Raw genomic sequence first — 16,566 nt, 5'->3', positions numbered from 1 at the left:
TGGGGACAAGCAACAATTTAAGTTTGGTGTTGTGATGAGCGGATAATTTATACGCTTTTTGGCATTGTTTTTACTTAGTTTTTAGTATGATTTAGTTGGTTTTTAGTTTATTTCCATTAGTTTTTCGGAAAAATTCATATTTCTGGACTTTACTATGAGTTGTTTGTTTTTTTGTAATTTCAGGTATTTTTCTGGCTGAAATTGAGGGAGCTGAGCAAAAATCTGATTCAGGCTGAAAAAGGACCGCTGATGCTGTTGGATTCTGACCTCCCTGCACTCAAAGTGGATTTTCTGGAGCTACAGAACTCAAAATGGTGCGCTTCCAATTGTGTTGAAAAGTAGACATCCAGGGCTTTCCAGCAATATTTAATAGTTCATACTTTGCTCAAGGATAGATGACGTAAACTGGCGTTCAACGCCAGTTCTCCGCCCAATTCTGGCGTCCAGCGCCAGAAAAGGATTAAAAGTTGGAGTTCAACGCCAGAAATGGATCCAAACCTGGCGTTGAACGCCCAAAACAGCCTTATGCACGTGAATTGTTTAAGTCTCAGCCCCAGCACACACCTAGTGTGCCCCAGAAGTGGATCTCTGCACCATCTGTCATAGTCTACTCACTTTTTGTAAACCTAGGCTACTAGTTTAGTATTTAAACAACTTTTAGAGATTCATTTTGGATCTCATGACATTTTTAGATCTGAACTTTGTACTCTTTGACGGCATGAGTCTCTAAACTCCATTGTTGGGGGTGAGGAGCTCTGCAGCGTCTTGATGAATTAATGCAATTATCTCTGTTTTCCATTCAAACACGCTTGTTCCTATCTAAGATGTTCATTTGCGCTTAACTATGAAGAAGGTGATGATCCTTGACACTCATCACCTTCCTCAATCCATGAACGTGTGCCTGACAACCACCTCCGTTCTACATCAGATTGAATGAGTATCTCTTAGATTTCTTAATCAAAATCTTCGTGGCATAAGCTAGAATTGATGGCGGCATTCATGAGAATCCGGAAAGTCTAAACCTTATCTGTGGTATTCCGAGTAGGATTCAAGGATTGAATGGCTGTGACGAACTTCAAACTCGCGATTGTTGGGCATAGTGACAGACGCAAAAGAATCAAGGGATTCTATTCCGACATGATCGAGAACCAACATATGATTAGCCGTGCTGTGACAGATAATTTGGACCATTTTCACTGAGAGGACGGGAAGTAGCCATTGACAACGGTGACACCTTACATACAGCTTGCCATGGAAGGAGCCTTGCGTGTGTGAAGAGGAGTACAAGAGAAAAACTGAAATAAAGAAGACAAAGCATCTCCAAAACCCCAACATATTCTCCATTATTGAGTAACAAGTATTTGTTTTATGCCCTTTGAGTTTTTACAATTAAAATTAAGAATTATTATTCGTATTATATCCTGACTATGAGTTACAAGATAACCATAGCTTGCTTCAAACCAACAATCTCCGTGGGATTCGACCCTTACTCACGTAAGGTATTACTTGGACGACCCAGTGCACTTGCTGGTTAGTGGTACGAGTTGTGAAACGTGTGGTTCACAATTCGTGCACCACCTACTCCTTTCCATGGCAGGCTTTATGTAAGGACATCACCTTTTTCAGTGGCTACTTTTTATCCTCTCTGGAAAATGGTCCGATGCGCTGTCACTGCATGGCTAATTGTCTGGAGGCATCACCCTTGTCAATGGCTGCATCCTATCCTCTTGTGAAAATGGTCCAAATACTCTATCACAGCACGGCTAATCATCTGAGGTTCTTGATCATACTGGAATAGGATTCGCACTCCTTTTGCGTCTGTCACTACGCCCAGCACTCGCGAGTTTGAAGTTCGTCACAGTCATTCAATCCCAGAGTCCTACTCGGAATACCACAGACAAGGTTTAGACTTTCCGGACTCTCAGGAATGCCGCCATCAATCTAGCTTATACCACGAGGATTCTGATTAAGAGATCCAAGAGATACTCATTCAATCTAAGGTAGAACGGAAGTGGTTGTCAGGCACGCGTTCATAGGGAATGATGATGATTGTCACGTTCATCACATTCAGGTTGAAGTGCGAATGAATTTCTTAGAAGCGGAATAAGTTGAATTGAATAGAAAAATAGTAGTACTTTGCATTAATCTTTGAGGAATAGCAGAGCTCCACACCTTAATCTATGGAGTGTAGAAACTCTACCGTTGAAAATACATAAGTGAAAGGTCTAGGCATGGCCGAATGGCCAGCCCCCAAAACGTGATCACAGGATCAAAAATACAATCCAGGATGTCTAATACAATAGTAAAAAGTCCTATTTATAATAAACTAGCAACTAGGGTTTACAGAAGTAAGTAATTGATGCATAAATCCACTTCCGGGGCCCACTTGGTGTGTGCTTGGGCTGAGCTTGAATGTTACACGTGCAGAGGCTCTTTCTGGAGTTGAACGCCAGGTTGTAACGTATTTCTGGCGTTCAACTCTGGTTTGTGACTTGTTTCTGACGTTTAACTCCAGACAGCAGCGTAGAACTGGCGTTCAACGCCCCTTTACGTCGTCTAAACTCGGCCAAAGTATGGACTATTATACATTGCTGGAAAGCCCTGGATGTCTACTTTCCAACGCATTAGAAGCGCGCCATTTTGAGTTCTGTAGCTTCAGAAAATCCACTTTGAGTGCAGGGAGGTCAGAATCCAACAGCATCAGCAGTCCTTCTTCTACCTCTGAATCTGATTTTTGCTCAAGTCCCTCAATTTCAGTCAAAAAATACCCGAAATCATAGAAAAACACACAAACTCATAGTAAAGTCCAGAAATATGAATTTAACATCAAAACTAATGAAAATATCCCTAAAATAACTAGATTCTAGTAAAAACATACTAAAAACAATGCCAAAAAGCGTATAAATTATCCGCTCATCACAACACCAAACTTAAATTGTTGCTTGTCCCCAAGCAACTGAAAATCAAATAGGATAAAAAGAAGAGAATATACTATAAATTCCAAACTATCAATGAAACATAGCTCCAATCAGATGAGCGGGACTTGTAGCTTTTTGCCTCTTGAATAGTTTTAGCATCTCACTTTATCCATTGAAGTTCAGAATGATTGGCATCTATAGGAACTCAGAGTTCAGATAGTGTTATTGATTCTCCTAGTTCAGTATGATGATTCTTGAACACAGCTATTTTTTGAGTCTTGGCCGTGGCCCTAAGCACTTTGTTTTCCAGTATTACCACCGGATACATAAATGCCACAGACACATAATTGGGTGAACCTTTTCAGATTGTGACTCAGCTTTGCTAAAGTCCCCAATTAGAGGTGTCCAGGGTTCTTAAGCACACTATTCTTTTGCTTTGGACCTTGACTTTAACCGCTCAGTCTCAAGTTTTCACTTGACACCTTCACGCCACAAGCACAAGGTTAGGGACAGCTTGATTTAGCCGCTTAGGCCAGGATTTTATTCCTTTAGGCCCTCCTACCCACTGATGCTCAAAGCCTTGGGATCCTTTTTATTTACCCTTGCCTTTTGGTTTTAAGGGTTATTGGCTTTTTGCTCTTGCCTCTTGGTTTTAAGAGCTTTGGCTTTTTCTGCTTGCTTTTTCTTTCCTTTTTTTTTTCTGCAAGCTTTGTTCTTTGCTGCTTTTTCTTGCTTCAAGAATCATTTTTATGATTTTTCAGATTATCAAATAACATGTCTCCTTGTCATCATTCTTTCAAGAGCCAACATATTTAACATTCATGAACAACAACTTCAAAAGACATATGCACTGTTCAAGCATTCATTCAGAAACAAGAAGCATTGTCACCACATCAATATAATTAAACTAAGTTCAAGGATAAATTTGAAACTCATGTACTTCTTGTTCTTTTGAATTAAAACATTTTTTATTTAAGAGAGGTGATGGATTCATAGGACATTCATAACTTTAAGACAAAGTTACTAACTACTAATGATTATGTAATAAGACACAAACATAGATAAGCACTTAACATAGAGAAAATGAAAAACAGAGAATGTAAGAACAAGGAATTAGTCCACCTTAGTGATGGTGGCGTTTCCTTCTTGAGGAACCAATGATGTCCTTGAGCGCTTCTATGTCTCTTCCTTGTCTTTGTTGCTCCTCCCTCATTGCTTTTTGATCTTCTCTTATTTCATGAAGGATGATGGAGTGCTCTTGATGTTCCACCCTTAGTTGTCCCATGTTGGAACTTAATTCTCCTAGGGAGGTGTTGATTTGCTCCCAATAGTTTTGTGGAGGAAAATACATTTGAGGCATCTCCGGGATCTCATGGTGATGAGCTTCATGCGCCTCTTGAGCTCCATGAATGGGCTCTCTTGCTTGCTCCATCCTTTTCTTAGTGATGGGCTTCTCTTCCTCAATGGGAATGTCTCCTTCTATGAAAGCTCCAGCTGAGTAACATAGATGGCAAATAAGATGAGGAAAAGCTAGCCTTGCCCTAGGAGAGGGCTTTTCGGCTATTTTGTAGAGTTCAAGGGAGATGACTTCATGAACTTCTACTTCCTCTCCAATCATGATGCTATGAATCTTGATGGCCCGATCCACAGTAACTTCAGATCGGTTGCTAGTGGGGATGATGGAGCGTTGGATGAACTCCAACCATCCTCTAGCCACAGGCTTGAGGTCCAGTCTTCTTAATTAAACCGGCTTGCCTTTGGAGTCAATCTTCCATTGAGCTCCTTCCACACATATGTCCATGAGGACTTGGTTCAACCTTTGATTAAAGTTGACCCTTCTAGTGTAGGGGCGTGCATCTCCTTGCATCATAGGCAAGTTAAACGCCAACCTCACATTTTCCGGACTAAAATCTAAGTATTTTCCCTGAACCATTGTATTTTCCCTGAACCTTTGGGTTTGGGTTCTTACTTTGATCATGGTTCCTAGTGATCCATGCATTGGCATAAAACTCTTGAACCATTAGGATGCCGACTTGTTGGATGGGTTTTGTTAGAACTTCCCAACCTCTTCTTTGGATTTCATGTCGGATCTCCGGATACTCATTCTTCTTGAGCTTGAAAGGGACCTCGGGGATCACCTTCTTCTTGACCACAACATCATATAAGTGGTCTTGATGAGCTTTGGAGATGAATCTTTCCATCTCCCATGACTCGGAGGTGGAAGCTTTTGTCTTCCCTTTCCCTTTTCTAGAGGATTCTCCAGTCTTAGGTGTCATCAATGGTAATGGAAAAACAAAAAACTTATGCTTTTACCACACCAAACTTAGAATTTTGCTCGCCCTCGAGCAAGAGAAGAAAGAATATATGAAGAAGAAGAAGAAGAAAAGATGGAGGAGAGGGGGGAGGGTTGTGTTTCGGCCAAGAAGGGGAAGAGAGGGTTGTGTTGTGTGAAAATAAAGAAGAATGGAGGGCTTTATATAGGGAAGGGAGGGGGGTAAGGTTCGGCCATATAGGGTGGGTTTGGGTGGGAAATTGATTTTGAATTTTGAAGGTAGATGGAGTTTATGAGGTAGGTTTATGGGATTGTGTGAAAGAGAGGTGAGAAGAAGTGCGTGGAGGTAGATGGGGATCCTGTGGGGTCCACAGATCCTGAGGTGTTCAAGGATTTACAACCTTGCACCAAATTAGGCATGCAAAATGCCCTTGCACACAACTCTAGGCGTTCAGCGCCAGATTGGTGCTTGTTCTGGGCGTTGAATGCCCATTTGTTGCCCATTTCTGGCGTTGAACGCTAGAACCATGCTTGTTCTGGGCGTTTAGCGCCAGCTTTTCTCCAGGGTGCCATTCTGGCGTTCAAACGCCCAGATGCTGCCCATTTTGGGCGTTCAGTGCCAGAACCATGCTCTGCTCTGGCGTTGAACGCCAGCCAGATGCTTCTTACTGGCGTTTAAGGTCTTTCTCCAGGGTGTGATTTTTCTTCTGCTGTTTTTTTGATTCTGTTTTCAATTTTTATATTTATTTTGTGACTCCACATGATCATGAACCTAATAAAACATGAAAGAACAAGAAAAATAGAATTAGATAAATAAAAATTGGTTTGCCTCCCAACAAGCACTTCTTTAATGTCAATAGCTTGACAGTGGACTCTCATGGAGCCTCACAGATGTTCAGAGCATTGTTGAGACTCCCCAACACCAAACTTAGAGTTTGGATATGGGAGTTCAACACCAAACTTAGAGTTTGGTTGTGGCCTCCCAATACCAAACTCAGAGTTTGACTGTGGGGGCTCTGGTTGACTCTGTTTTGAGAGAAGCTTTTTATGCTTCCTCTCCATATTTACAGAAGGGTAACCTTGAGTTGTAAACACAAGGGAGTCCTCATTCAATTGGAGGACTAATTCACCTCTGTCAACATCAATCACAGCTCTTGCTGTGGCTTGGAAGGGTCTTCCAAGGATGATGAATTCATCCTCATTCTTCCCAGTATCTAAGACTATGAAATCAGCAGGGGTGTAAAGGCATTCAACCTTTACTAACACGTCCTCTACTTGTCCATAAGCCTATTTTCTTGAATTGTCTGCCATCTCTAATGAGATTTTAGCAGCTTGCACCCCATAGATTCCCAGTTTCTCTATTACAGAGAGGGGCATGAGGTTTATCCCTGAACCAAGGTCACACAGAGCCTTTTCAAAGATCATGTTGCCTATGGTACAAGGTATTATGAACTTTCCAGGATCCTATTTCTTCTGAGGTAATGTCAGTTGATCCAGATCACTCAGTTCATTAGTGAACAATGGAGGTTCATCTTCCCAAGTCTCAATACCAAATAATTTGGCATTCAGCTTCATGATTGCACCAAGGTACTTGGTAACTTGCTCTTCAGTAACATCCTCATTCTCTTCAAAAGAGGAATATTCATCAGAGCTCATGAATGGCATAAGGAGGTTTAATGGAATCTCTATGGTCTCTAGATGAGCCTCAGATTCCTTTGGTTCCTCAGAGGGAAACTCCTTATTGATCACTGGACGTCCCAGGAGGTCTTCCTCCTTGGGATTCACATCTTCTCCTTCCTTTACAGGTTCGGCCATGGTGATCAATTCAATGGCCTTGCACTCTCCTTTTGGATTTTCTTCTGTATTGCTTGGGAGAGTACTAGGAGGGATTTCAGTGATCCTTTTACTCAGCTGGCCCACTTGTGCCTCCAAATTTCTAATGGAGGACCTTGTTTCATTCATGAAACTTACAGTGGCCTTAGATAGATCAGAGACTAAGTTTGCTAAATTAGAGGTGTTTTGTTCAGAGTTCTCTGTCTGTTGCTGAGTGGATGATGGAAAAAGTTTACTATTGTTAAACCTATTTCTTCCACCATTATTAAAGCCTTGTTGAGGCTTTTGTTGATCCTTCCATGAGAGATTTGGGTGACTTCTCCATGATGGATTATATGTGTTTCCATAAGGTTCACCCATATAATTTACCTCTGCTATTGCAGGGTTTTCAGGATCATAGGCTTCTTCTTCAGAAGCTGCTTCTTGAGTACTGTTGGATGCAGCTTGCATTCCATTCAGACTCTGAGAAATCATATTGACTTGCTGAGTCAATATTTTATTCTGAGCCAATATGGCATTCAGAGTATCAATTTCAAGAACTCCCTTCTTCATAGGCGTCCCATTACTCACAGGATTCCTCTCAGAAGTGTACATGAACTGGTTATTAGCAACCATGTCAATGAGTTCTTGAGCTTCTGCAGGCGTTTTCTTTAGGTGAATGGATCCATCTGCAGAAGTATCCAATTACATCTTAGCTAATTTAGACAGACCATCATAGAATATATCCAGGATGGTCCATTCTGAAAGCTTGTCAGAAGGACACTTTTTGGTCAGTCCTTTGTATCTCTCCCAAGCTTCATAAAGGGATTCACCTTCTTTCTGTCTGAAGGTCTGAACATCCACTCTAAGCTTACTCAGCTTTTGAGGAGGAAAGAACTTGGCTAAGAAAGCCTTGACCAGCTTATCCCATGAGTTCAGGCTATCCTTAGGTTGAGAGTCCAACCATATTCTAGCTCTGTCTCTTACAGCAAAAGGGAAAAGCATGAGCCTGTAGACTTCAGGATCTACTCCATTAGTCTTAACAGTATCATAGATCTGCAAGAATTCAGTTAAGAACTGAAAAGGATCTTTAGATGGAAGTCTATGAAACTTGCAGTTTTGCTGCATCAGAGAAACTAATTGAGGTTTCAGCTCAAAATTGTTTGCTCCAATGGTAGGAATGGAGATGCTTCTTCCATGTAAATTGGAATTAGGTGCAGTAAAGTCACCAAGCATCCTCCTTGCATTATTATTATTTTCGGCTGCCATCTCCTCTTCAGAGTCCTTTCCGGTTCTGGATCTGCTTCAACAAGAATGTTCTTGTCCTTGCTCCTGCTCATATGAAAAAGAGAGAACAGAAAAATAATAATAATAGGGGTCTTTTTTACCACAGTATAGAGGTCCTTGTGTGAGTAGAAGAAAAGAAGAAGAAATTCGAACACAGATGGAAGAGGGGGTTCGAATTTGGGTGAGAAGAAGTGTTAGTAGATGAATAAATAAATAGAAGGAGATGAGAGAGAAGGAGAATTTTCGAAAATAATTTTTTAAAAAGAGTTAGTGATTTTCGAAAATAGTTTTTGAAAAAGGTTAGTAATTTTTCAAATATTAAAATAAAAAATTAAAATAATTAGTTAATTAAAAAGAAATTTTGAAAAAGAGGGAAGATATTTTCGAAAATTAGAGAGAGAGTTAGTTAGGTAGTTTTGAAAAAGATAAGAAACAAACAAAAAGTTAGTTAGTTAGTTGAAACAAATTTTGAAAATCAATTTTTGAAAAGATAAGAAGATAAGAAGTTAGAAAAGATATTTTAAAATCAAATTTTGAAAAAGATAAGTTTTAAAAAGATGAGATAAAAAGATATGATTGAAATTAGTTTTGAAAAAGATTTGATTTTTAAAATCACAATTAATGACTTGATTCACAAAAAATCACAAGATATGATTCTAGAACTCAAAGTTTGAATCTTTCTTAACAAGCAAGTAACAAACTTGAAATTTTTGAATCAAAATATTAATTGATGATGTTATTTTAAAAAATTATGTGATAAAATTAAGAAAAAAATTTTTGAAAAAAATTTTTAAAATTTTCGAAAATAACTAAGAAAATTGAAAAAGATTTGATTTTTGAAAAAGATTTTGAAAAAGATAAGATTTTCAAATTGAAAATTTGATTTGACTCATGAAAACAACTAGATTTTTAAAATTTTTGAATAAGTCAAATCTAATTTTCGAAATTTTAAGAGAAGAAAAAGGAGAAGATATTTTTTTGATTTTTGAATTTTTAATGATGACAGAGAAAAATATGAAAATGATGCAATGCATGAAAGTTATGGATCAAAACAATGAATGCATGCAAGAACACTATGAATGTTAAGATGAACACCAAGAACACTTTGAATGTTATGATGAACATCAAGACTTGTTTTTGAAAATTTTTATATGCAAAGAAAACATGCAAGATACCAAACTTAGAAATCATTCATGTTTAGACACTATGAATGCAAAAATGCACATGAAAAACAAGAAAACATCAAGATCAAACAAGAAGACTTACCAAGAACAACTTGAAGATCATGAAGAACACCATGAATGCATGAATTTTTCGAAAAATGCAAAGAATTTTTAGAAAAGATGCAATTGACACCAAACTTGAAATTTTACTCAAGACTCAAATAAGAAACACAAAATATTTTTTATTTTTTTTATTTTATGATTTTTTTGTATTTTCTTTTAATTTTTTCGAAAATCATTTTTAAAAAGAAAAATAAGGATTCCAAAATTTTTAATATGAATTCCAGGAATCTTATGCTCTTTAAACCAAAGCTCCAATCAAAAGGTCAGGCACAGCTTATTAGCCAGCCAAGCTTTAGTATGTAACTCAGACATGACACGCCTGACATTCCCTACACAGAAGAATTAGACATGGCTTTACAGCCAGCCAGGCTTCAACATGCTTCATGAAACACTAGAATTCATTCTTAAAAATTCTGAAGAAAATTATATTTTTTGAAACTTAAAGAGCAAGAAAGTAAAAGAGCTGAAACTTAAATTGCAAGAAAAGTAAATTGCATGAAAAGTAGAGGGGGCTGGGTGCAAGGAGATTAAAGAAAGCAATAATTCAAGAAGTAAAACAATTGCAGGAATTGTAAATTGCAGGAAAAAAAATAAATCAAGATCACAACAACTCAAATGTAAAGTGCAGAGGAACAAAAGTGCAGGAAAGTAAATTGGAAACAATTAGAACAGAGAGCAATCAATCAAAGAACCAGAATGTGAAATCAAATGCAGTAGATTTTAAACAGAATTACTTGAAGAAGCAAACAGAAATTAAATTCAACTCAATTGCAAATAAAATTGAAGATCTCAGGAACTCCAAGAGACTAGAAAACAAGTCTAGATCTCACTCCCTTCCTAGATCCAACAAGAGAATAATTGTAGAAAAGTTAAAAGAAACAATCGCAGAAGAAGAAGATTTTAAAACAGCAAATGATAGTTGAATTATCATAGAAGAAGAACAAAGAGATTTTAGAATGAGAATTGAAACAGAATTCCTTCAATTCTCCAATTCAAGCTAAGGTGTAAAAGTGAGCTCTCTATTCTACTTGCTCCCTCTTGGAGCCAACCTCCTAGTGCTCTCTGTTCCAGCCTAATTTCTAAAATGAGAATGATGCCTTATATAGGCTTTTTACAAAATGAAAATGAAAATGAAAGTGAAATTAAAGACAAATTACAATTAAATGAAATTCCTATTTTATCTATCTCTTGTGCCTTTGAGTGATGATAATGGGCTTTGCGTGCTTTGGATTTGGGTTGAAGATGGCCTCTGTTGATTGCAGTTGGAGTTGGAGAGAAACCCATTGTGAATCGGGACATAAAGCACAAAAGCTTGAGTCAAAGTTTGAGGCAAACTTTTGCTCAAGCTTTTTATATCAGCCACACCCTTTTGCTGATATCCACGTTTGAGCTAAAGTTTGAGGTCAAACTTTTAGCCAAACGTGGATCACCTTGTATGCATGTGGCGGGTGCTACTTTGTCCTCTTGTCAACGTTGCCAATTTCATGCCAACTATAGACTATTATATATGGTTGGAAAGCTCGGAATGTCAGCTTTCTAACCCAATTAGAATCACCTCAATTGGACATCTACAACTCAAGTTATACTCCTTTGAAGAGGGCAGGGTCGCTGGCTTTGGTGTGCAGCGTTTGAGGCGACGTTTGCCTCAAACGTGGTCGAAAACGCCAGATTTTGGAGACTCAAACACATTGTTTACCCCATACTATTATACATTGTTGGAAATCCCTGAATGTCTACTTTCCAATGCCGTTAGAAGTGCATCATTTGGAGTTCCACAGCTCGAGTTATACTCCATCGAAGGTGCAGAGGTCAGTTGGCCTCACTGCAAGTTGCCACCATGTTCATTTATGCACATTTCGGGGCAGTTTTCTCCCTCAATTTTAGTGTCCACCATGCAGTGCCATATATGCTTGGAAAGCTCTTGATTCCTACTTTCCATTGCTTTTTGAATTACCTCATTTGGAGCTCTGTAGCTCAATTTATTCATGTTGGAAGTATACCCCTTCAGGCTGTTGTGGCGTGTGGCGCCAACGTTTGCCAAAAAGCTTGAGGCAAACGTTGGCGCAAGCTTTTTCCTCCAGGGTGTGCAAGTGTGGCGCCAACGTTTGCCAAAAAGCTTGAGGCAAACGTTGGCGCAAGCTTTTCTCCTCCAGGGTGTTTTCAATTCTTCCAAAAGTTTGAGCTAAAGTTTGAGGCAAACTTTGGCTCAAGCTTTTTTTCTCTAGGGTGTTTTTAACTCTTCCAAAAGTTTGAGCTAAAGTTTTAGGCAAACTTTGGCTCAAACTTTTTGTTCTCTCTTGCTCCTAGCCATTCCTTCTTCCTTCAACCTTCTTCAAAACTCTTTTCATCTATCATCAATCAACCAAACACATCAAAGCTATGCTCAAAATCATGAGTTTGTTATTCTTTCATAATATATGACAATTATAGCATAAAATCTCATGAAATTGCATTAATTCATCCATGGTTGATTGATTCAAAGGATACATGGAAATCTACCCAATTGGCTTGCTTATGGCTCAAGAAAGTGCATAAAACCTATTGAAAACATAGGAAAAAGCATAGAAAAACATGACATGGTGACATGTCATCACTTTGTCCGGGTGACGAGAAAACGGAATTCTCATGGAAGCACCAAACTACTCTCCTAGACCCATTTGGTTTAGCATTACGCCAATCCATGCTCTCTAATTTCGAGCTTCCCACCATAATGAGCCTAGACTGAGAATGCCAACCACTAAACATCCTCCTTTTCCGCTTGATTCCACAAAGCGCCCTAAGTTGGCCATCCGTTTCAAGCAAACCATACTCAAGTGGGAAAATAAAGCTGAGAGTTAGAAGTTTTACCCACTCGAGTTGAGTTTTGGATGACGAGGTTTCCATCACTTGGCGAGGTTTTTCAAGTTCCTCCTCATGCCAAGCTTCCTCAAGTTCACATTCCTTTTCACCAATTTCTTCTAGTTCTTCCCCCTCACTCTCATCGTAGATAGGAGGTCTAGTGAAGTCTACCTCATCATCAAGTCTAAGCAATTTGGGGAAGGATTCTTCAAACTCAAAAGGATCATATGTTGATTCGGAATCATCATAAATAGGAGCGTTTGTTGCTTGGAATACTTCTCCTAGTTCTTCACTCGCATTAGGCCTTGGAGGTTGTACGTCCTCCTCAACCTTGCTTTCCAATCTACCGGGGGAAGGTTCAACAGGATCGTCAAGGGAATTTATCAAGGTGGGCAAAAAATCATTAGTGATGGAATCCACTTCTCGATCAATTTCCTTTAACTCATTGTCTACTCCCGCAACATTGCTCTTCTCTTTAATATTCTCTCCACACCCCTTGGAAGAGTGTTCCTCAACTTGGGGTTCCTCTATGTATTCAACATGTCCTAAACATTCGCCCACTACTTCCTTTTGTTCGCTAATTCCTATCTTCTCCTCTTGTTGCGCTTCTTGCTTCAATTCTTCTTCCTCACCATGGATTTCCACGTTCATATCCTCACTGAGCTCCTGGGTTGTTTCAACAATTAGGGTACTTATGGCGCATGAGCTTAGGTGAGATGTTAGGTGACCCACGGCTTCCACTATGCCGGCTACCCGTACTCTTAACTCTTTGAAGTTGGTTTCATCCTCCTCTTGTCGCCTTAAAATACGAGATTCAAGGTCTCTCAATTCTAACATGAAGGCTTCATCAGGAGTTGGCATTGGAAGAGAGAATTCATCAGTTAGGGAAAGATTGTTGTAATCGGAAGGTGGTTCATATTGGTGAAGTTCTTGAAGTGGTGTATGTGGAATTTGTGGTTCTTGAGAGTATTGGGGTTGGGATGGTGGTTGTTCTACATGTGATTCTAATGGTGGTTGATATGGTGTGTATGAGTTATGGTCATATGGAGGTGAATGGTGGTATGAGGCTTGTGAGAATGACGTGTGGCTATATTGAGGATATGGCTCATAGGCATATGGTGGTGGTTCTTGAAAATCACAAGGGAATTCACCATAGCTAGTGGATTGATATGCATCATAGAACGGCTCTTCTTCATAGTGCATTGGTGGAGGTTGTTGCCATGGAGGTTGATCAAGTGTTTGAGGCTCCTCCGACCTTTGATCTCCAATTCCTTGATGCACATCCTCATTGAAGCTTTTATCTCCTACAACATAGTTTGAGCTACACTCATAGCCAAAGTGAGAATTCATATTGAAGTGGGAAATAAAAACAAAGAGAAATAATAAATGAGGAAGACTAAATCCTAAAACTAGAAAAAATAAACAAATAAACCAAAGATAAAGCTATTCACAATATTTACAATAGCCAATTAACATAGCACCATTGGTATCCCCGGCAACGGCGCCATTTTGATGGACGAGTTTTCTCTTGTTCGGTTTAGAATTTCCTCAAATGAATGAAATCTCGTTGTAAAGTATAGTTTCCAAACCAACCAAGAGTTTCGTTCATGCAAAAATTTAGGTTGTCACAAGTACAATCCCCAATGAAAAGTAACCGGAGTATTTGGACTTCGGGTCGTCTCCCTAGGAACCAATGGAGTGCATGCGTATTGGCTATAGAGGGGAAAAAGGGGTTTTGGTTGATGATCGACAAGGAATCTAATTGTGCAAGGAAAGTAAATCAAGAAAACAATTAAAAGAAGTAATTAAAGAAGAGAGACATTCATGCATTGAATTGAGATCTTAGGCTTTCTATCCTAGTCATGCATGATTAATTTATCTTGTTTAGTTAACTCACACATCGGGAGAATGTCAAACAAGGCCAATTAATCGAGTCACAATTATAAACAAGAATTTATCTCATTATGTCGCCTCCAACAAATGGGGAGGAAGTCTAACGAGACTAACTAATCTCAATCCAAAAGTCCTAATCAACTGACTAATTTAATTAGCAAAAGATTAGCGTCAATGGAAACAATATTAGCTAACAATTCTAGATCACCAACGTAGGTTGGGTTTTCATGACTCAAGATTGCCCAATCACTCTTTCCAAGCCAAGAATGCTCACAATCTACTCTAAGGTCCAACCAAGCATTTTGTCAAACACTTGGTGGGTAGTAAAGAAAAGCTTAGTGAAAGTGCAAGAGTTGTAAATCTACTGACTATCAATTACAAGAAATGTAAAATCACAATCCAAATCAACATCAATTAAAGAAATATCAACATTAAAATTGCATTAAATGTAAACAAATCCAACATGAGTTCATCATCACAAAAGAGAATTATGATGTAGAAAAGAGAAATTATAGAAGAAACAAATTGAGATCAAGTAGTTAAACATGAAAATAAAATAATCTAACCTAATCCTAACCTAATTCTAGAGAGAAGAGAGAGCTTCTCTCTCTAGAAACTAACTAAAGGCTCATGTTGGCTAAACTAATTGCTCTCCCTTTGCTTGGACTTCAATTCTGCATGAAATACACTCAGAAACAAGTTGGATTTGGGCCTGGGCAGCTCAAAAATCGTCCCCAGCGTTTTGCCATTAAGTGGGCCAAGTAAGAGTATCGGCGCGCGCGCGCCATGTGCGCGTGCGCATCACTGGAAAATTCCCAATCTGCGCGGAAGCGGCATGTACGCGTGCGCGTCTGTGTGAGAAACCACTTTTGCGTGTGCGCACCTTGTACGCGTGCGCGTCAGTTGGTACATTCCAAACCTTTGTCTCTTCATGCATTCTCCTCTTTGTATGCTTTTCTTCTCATTTCTTCCATCCAATACTTGCCTTATGAACCTGAAATTACTTAACAAACACATCAAGGCATCAAATGGAATTAAGGTGGATCTAAAATCACCAAATTTGGGCCTAAAAAGCATGTTTTTACATTTAAGCATAATTCAAGGGAGAATTACAAAACCATACTATTCCATTGAATAAATGTGGGAAAAGGTGAATAAATCCCTTAAAATAAGCACGAAATAAACCACGAAATCGGGGTTTATCAACCATCATCTCCTTTACTTAGTTAGTTAGTTAGTTAGTTAGTTAGTTAGTTAACTAGTTTAATTTTCTATTTTAGGAGAAGAGTTTTGGATTATTGATTTAATTTGCTGATTTGCTATTATTACTGCTGATTACTGATAGGATGCTATTTTAGCGTCATTGTTGTTAATATTCATTGTTGGCTTTCTTTATTGAGGTTATATTTTGTTGCTTGGTATTCAATAGCTTGTGCTTGATATTTGTGCATACCAAGTACTTATGATATTGCCTTCAAGAATGTTTTTAGATTTTCAAATTGCATGTTATAGCTTGCCACCATTTAATTTGAATTCACTATCTATTATATGGAAATTGTATGTAGTTGATGCATTTTTTGTTAGGTGATGCTTATTTATGATTGACCTTTATTTACGTCACCTAATTCATGCATTGAAATCGAGGAATTGTAAAATTGGATTGTATACTTACCTAGTGACATATTTTTGAGCTTTTTAAGCTTTGTGGACCATGCTTGCTATGTGATAAATTTCAACTTCTATCTCTTTTTTTCTAAGTGGCATAGCAGCCATGTGTCCCACTTTATGTCAATTAGATGATACAAACTAAACTTCAATGTGTGTCATTGATTGATGTGAGATTTCCAGACTTTCTTTTGTTCATTGAATTCTCTTACACATCAACCAATGTCCACTCACTGTCCATTTCACAATTGCTTAATTCTCGCTTGAATGCTTTAATACTCCTTTAGTACTTGTTTGTCTATCTTAACCTACAAGTTTCCTTTAAAGTATCTCAAGCACACTAGAATGGGTAAAGTGCATACTTCTTTTGTGTAATTGTGACATAGCTTTCAATGCTAGTGTGTGAATTCTATCTTGCATACAACTTAGAATTCACTCACCATTTTCATTAATGTCACAACCTTATTGACTCACTTCATTTTAGTGATCATCACCTCATTCTAAAAATCTATGCATCCTTGGTTTTGCAACTACTCGTCTTACTATCCTGTTTTCTATCTTTTAAGATGAGTCACCATAAGCAAAAAGGGAAGAG

General features: G+C 38.5%; 1 non-coding gene across 1 annotated transcript; it reads left to right on the top strand.

The window, feature by feature from the left end:
• Positions 1-7,767: 7,767 nt before the first annotated feature.
• LOC112768624 (small nucleolar RNA R71) lies at positions 7,768-7,875 on the top strand. Its single transcript, XR_003186030.1, has one exon. It is a non-coding gene; the product is annotated as a small nucleolar RNA R71 (small nucleolar RNA).
• Positions 7,876-16,566: the final 8,691 nt, after the last annotated feature.

This window comes from Arachis hypogaea, chromosome 17, assembly GCF_003086295.3.
Source record: "Arachis hypogaea cultivar Tifrunner chromosome 17, arahy.Tifrunner.gnm2.J5K5, whole genome shotgun sequence".
NCBI classification, from domain to species: Eukaryota; Viridiplantae; Streptophyta; class Magnoliopsida; order Fabales; family Fabaceae; genus Arachis; species Arachis hypogaea.
The sequence above is the reverse complement of the archived record's forward strand: the minus strand, read 5'-3'. Positions and strand labels throughout refer to the sequence as shown.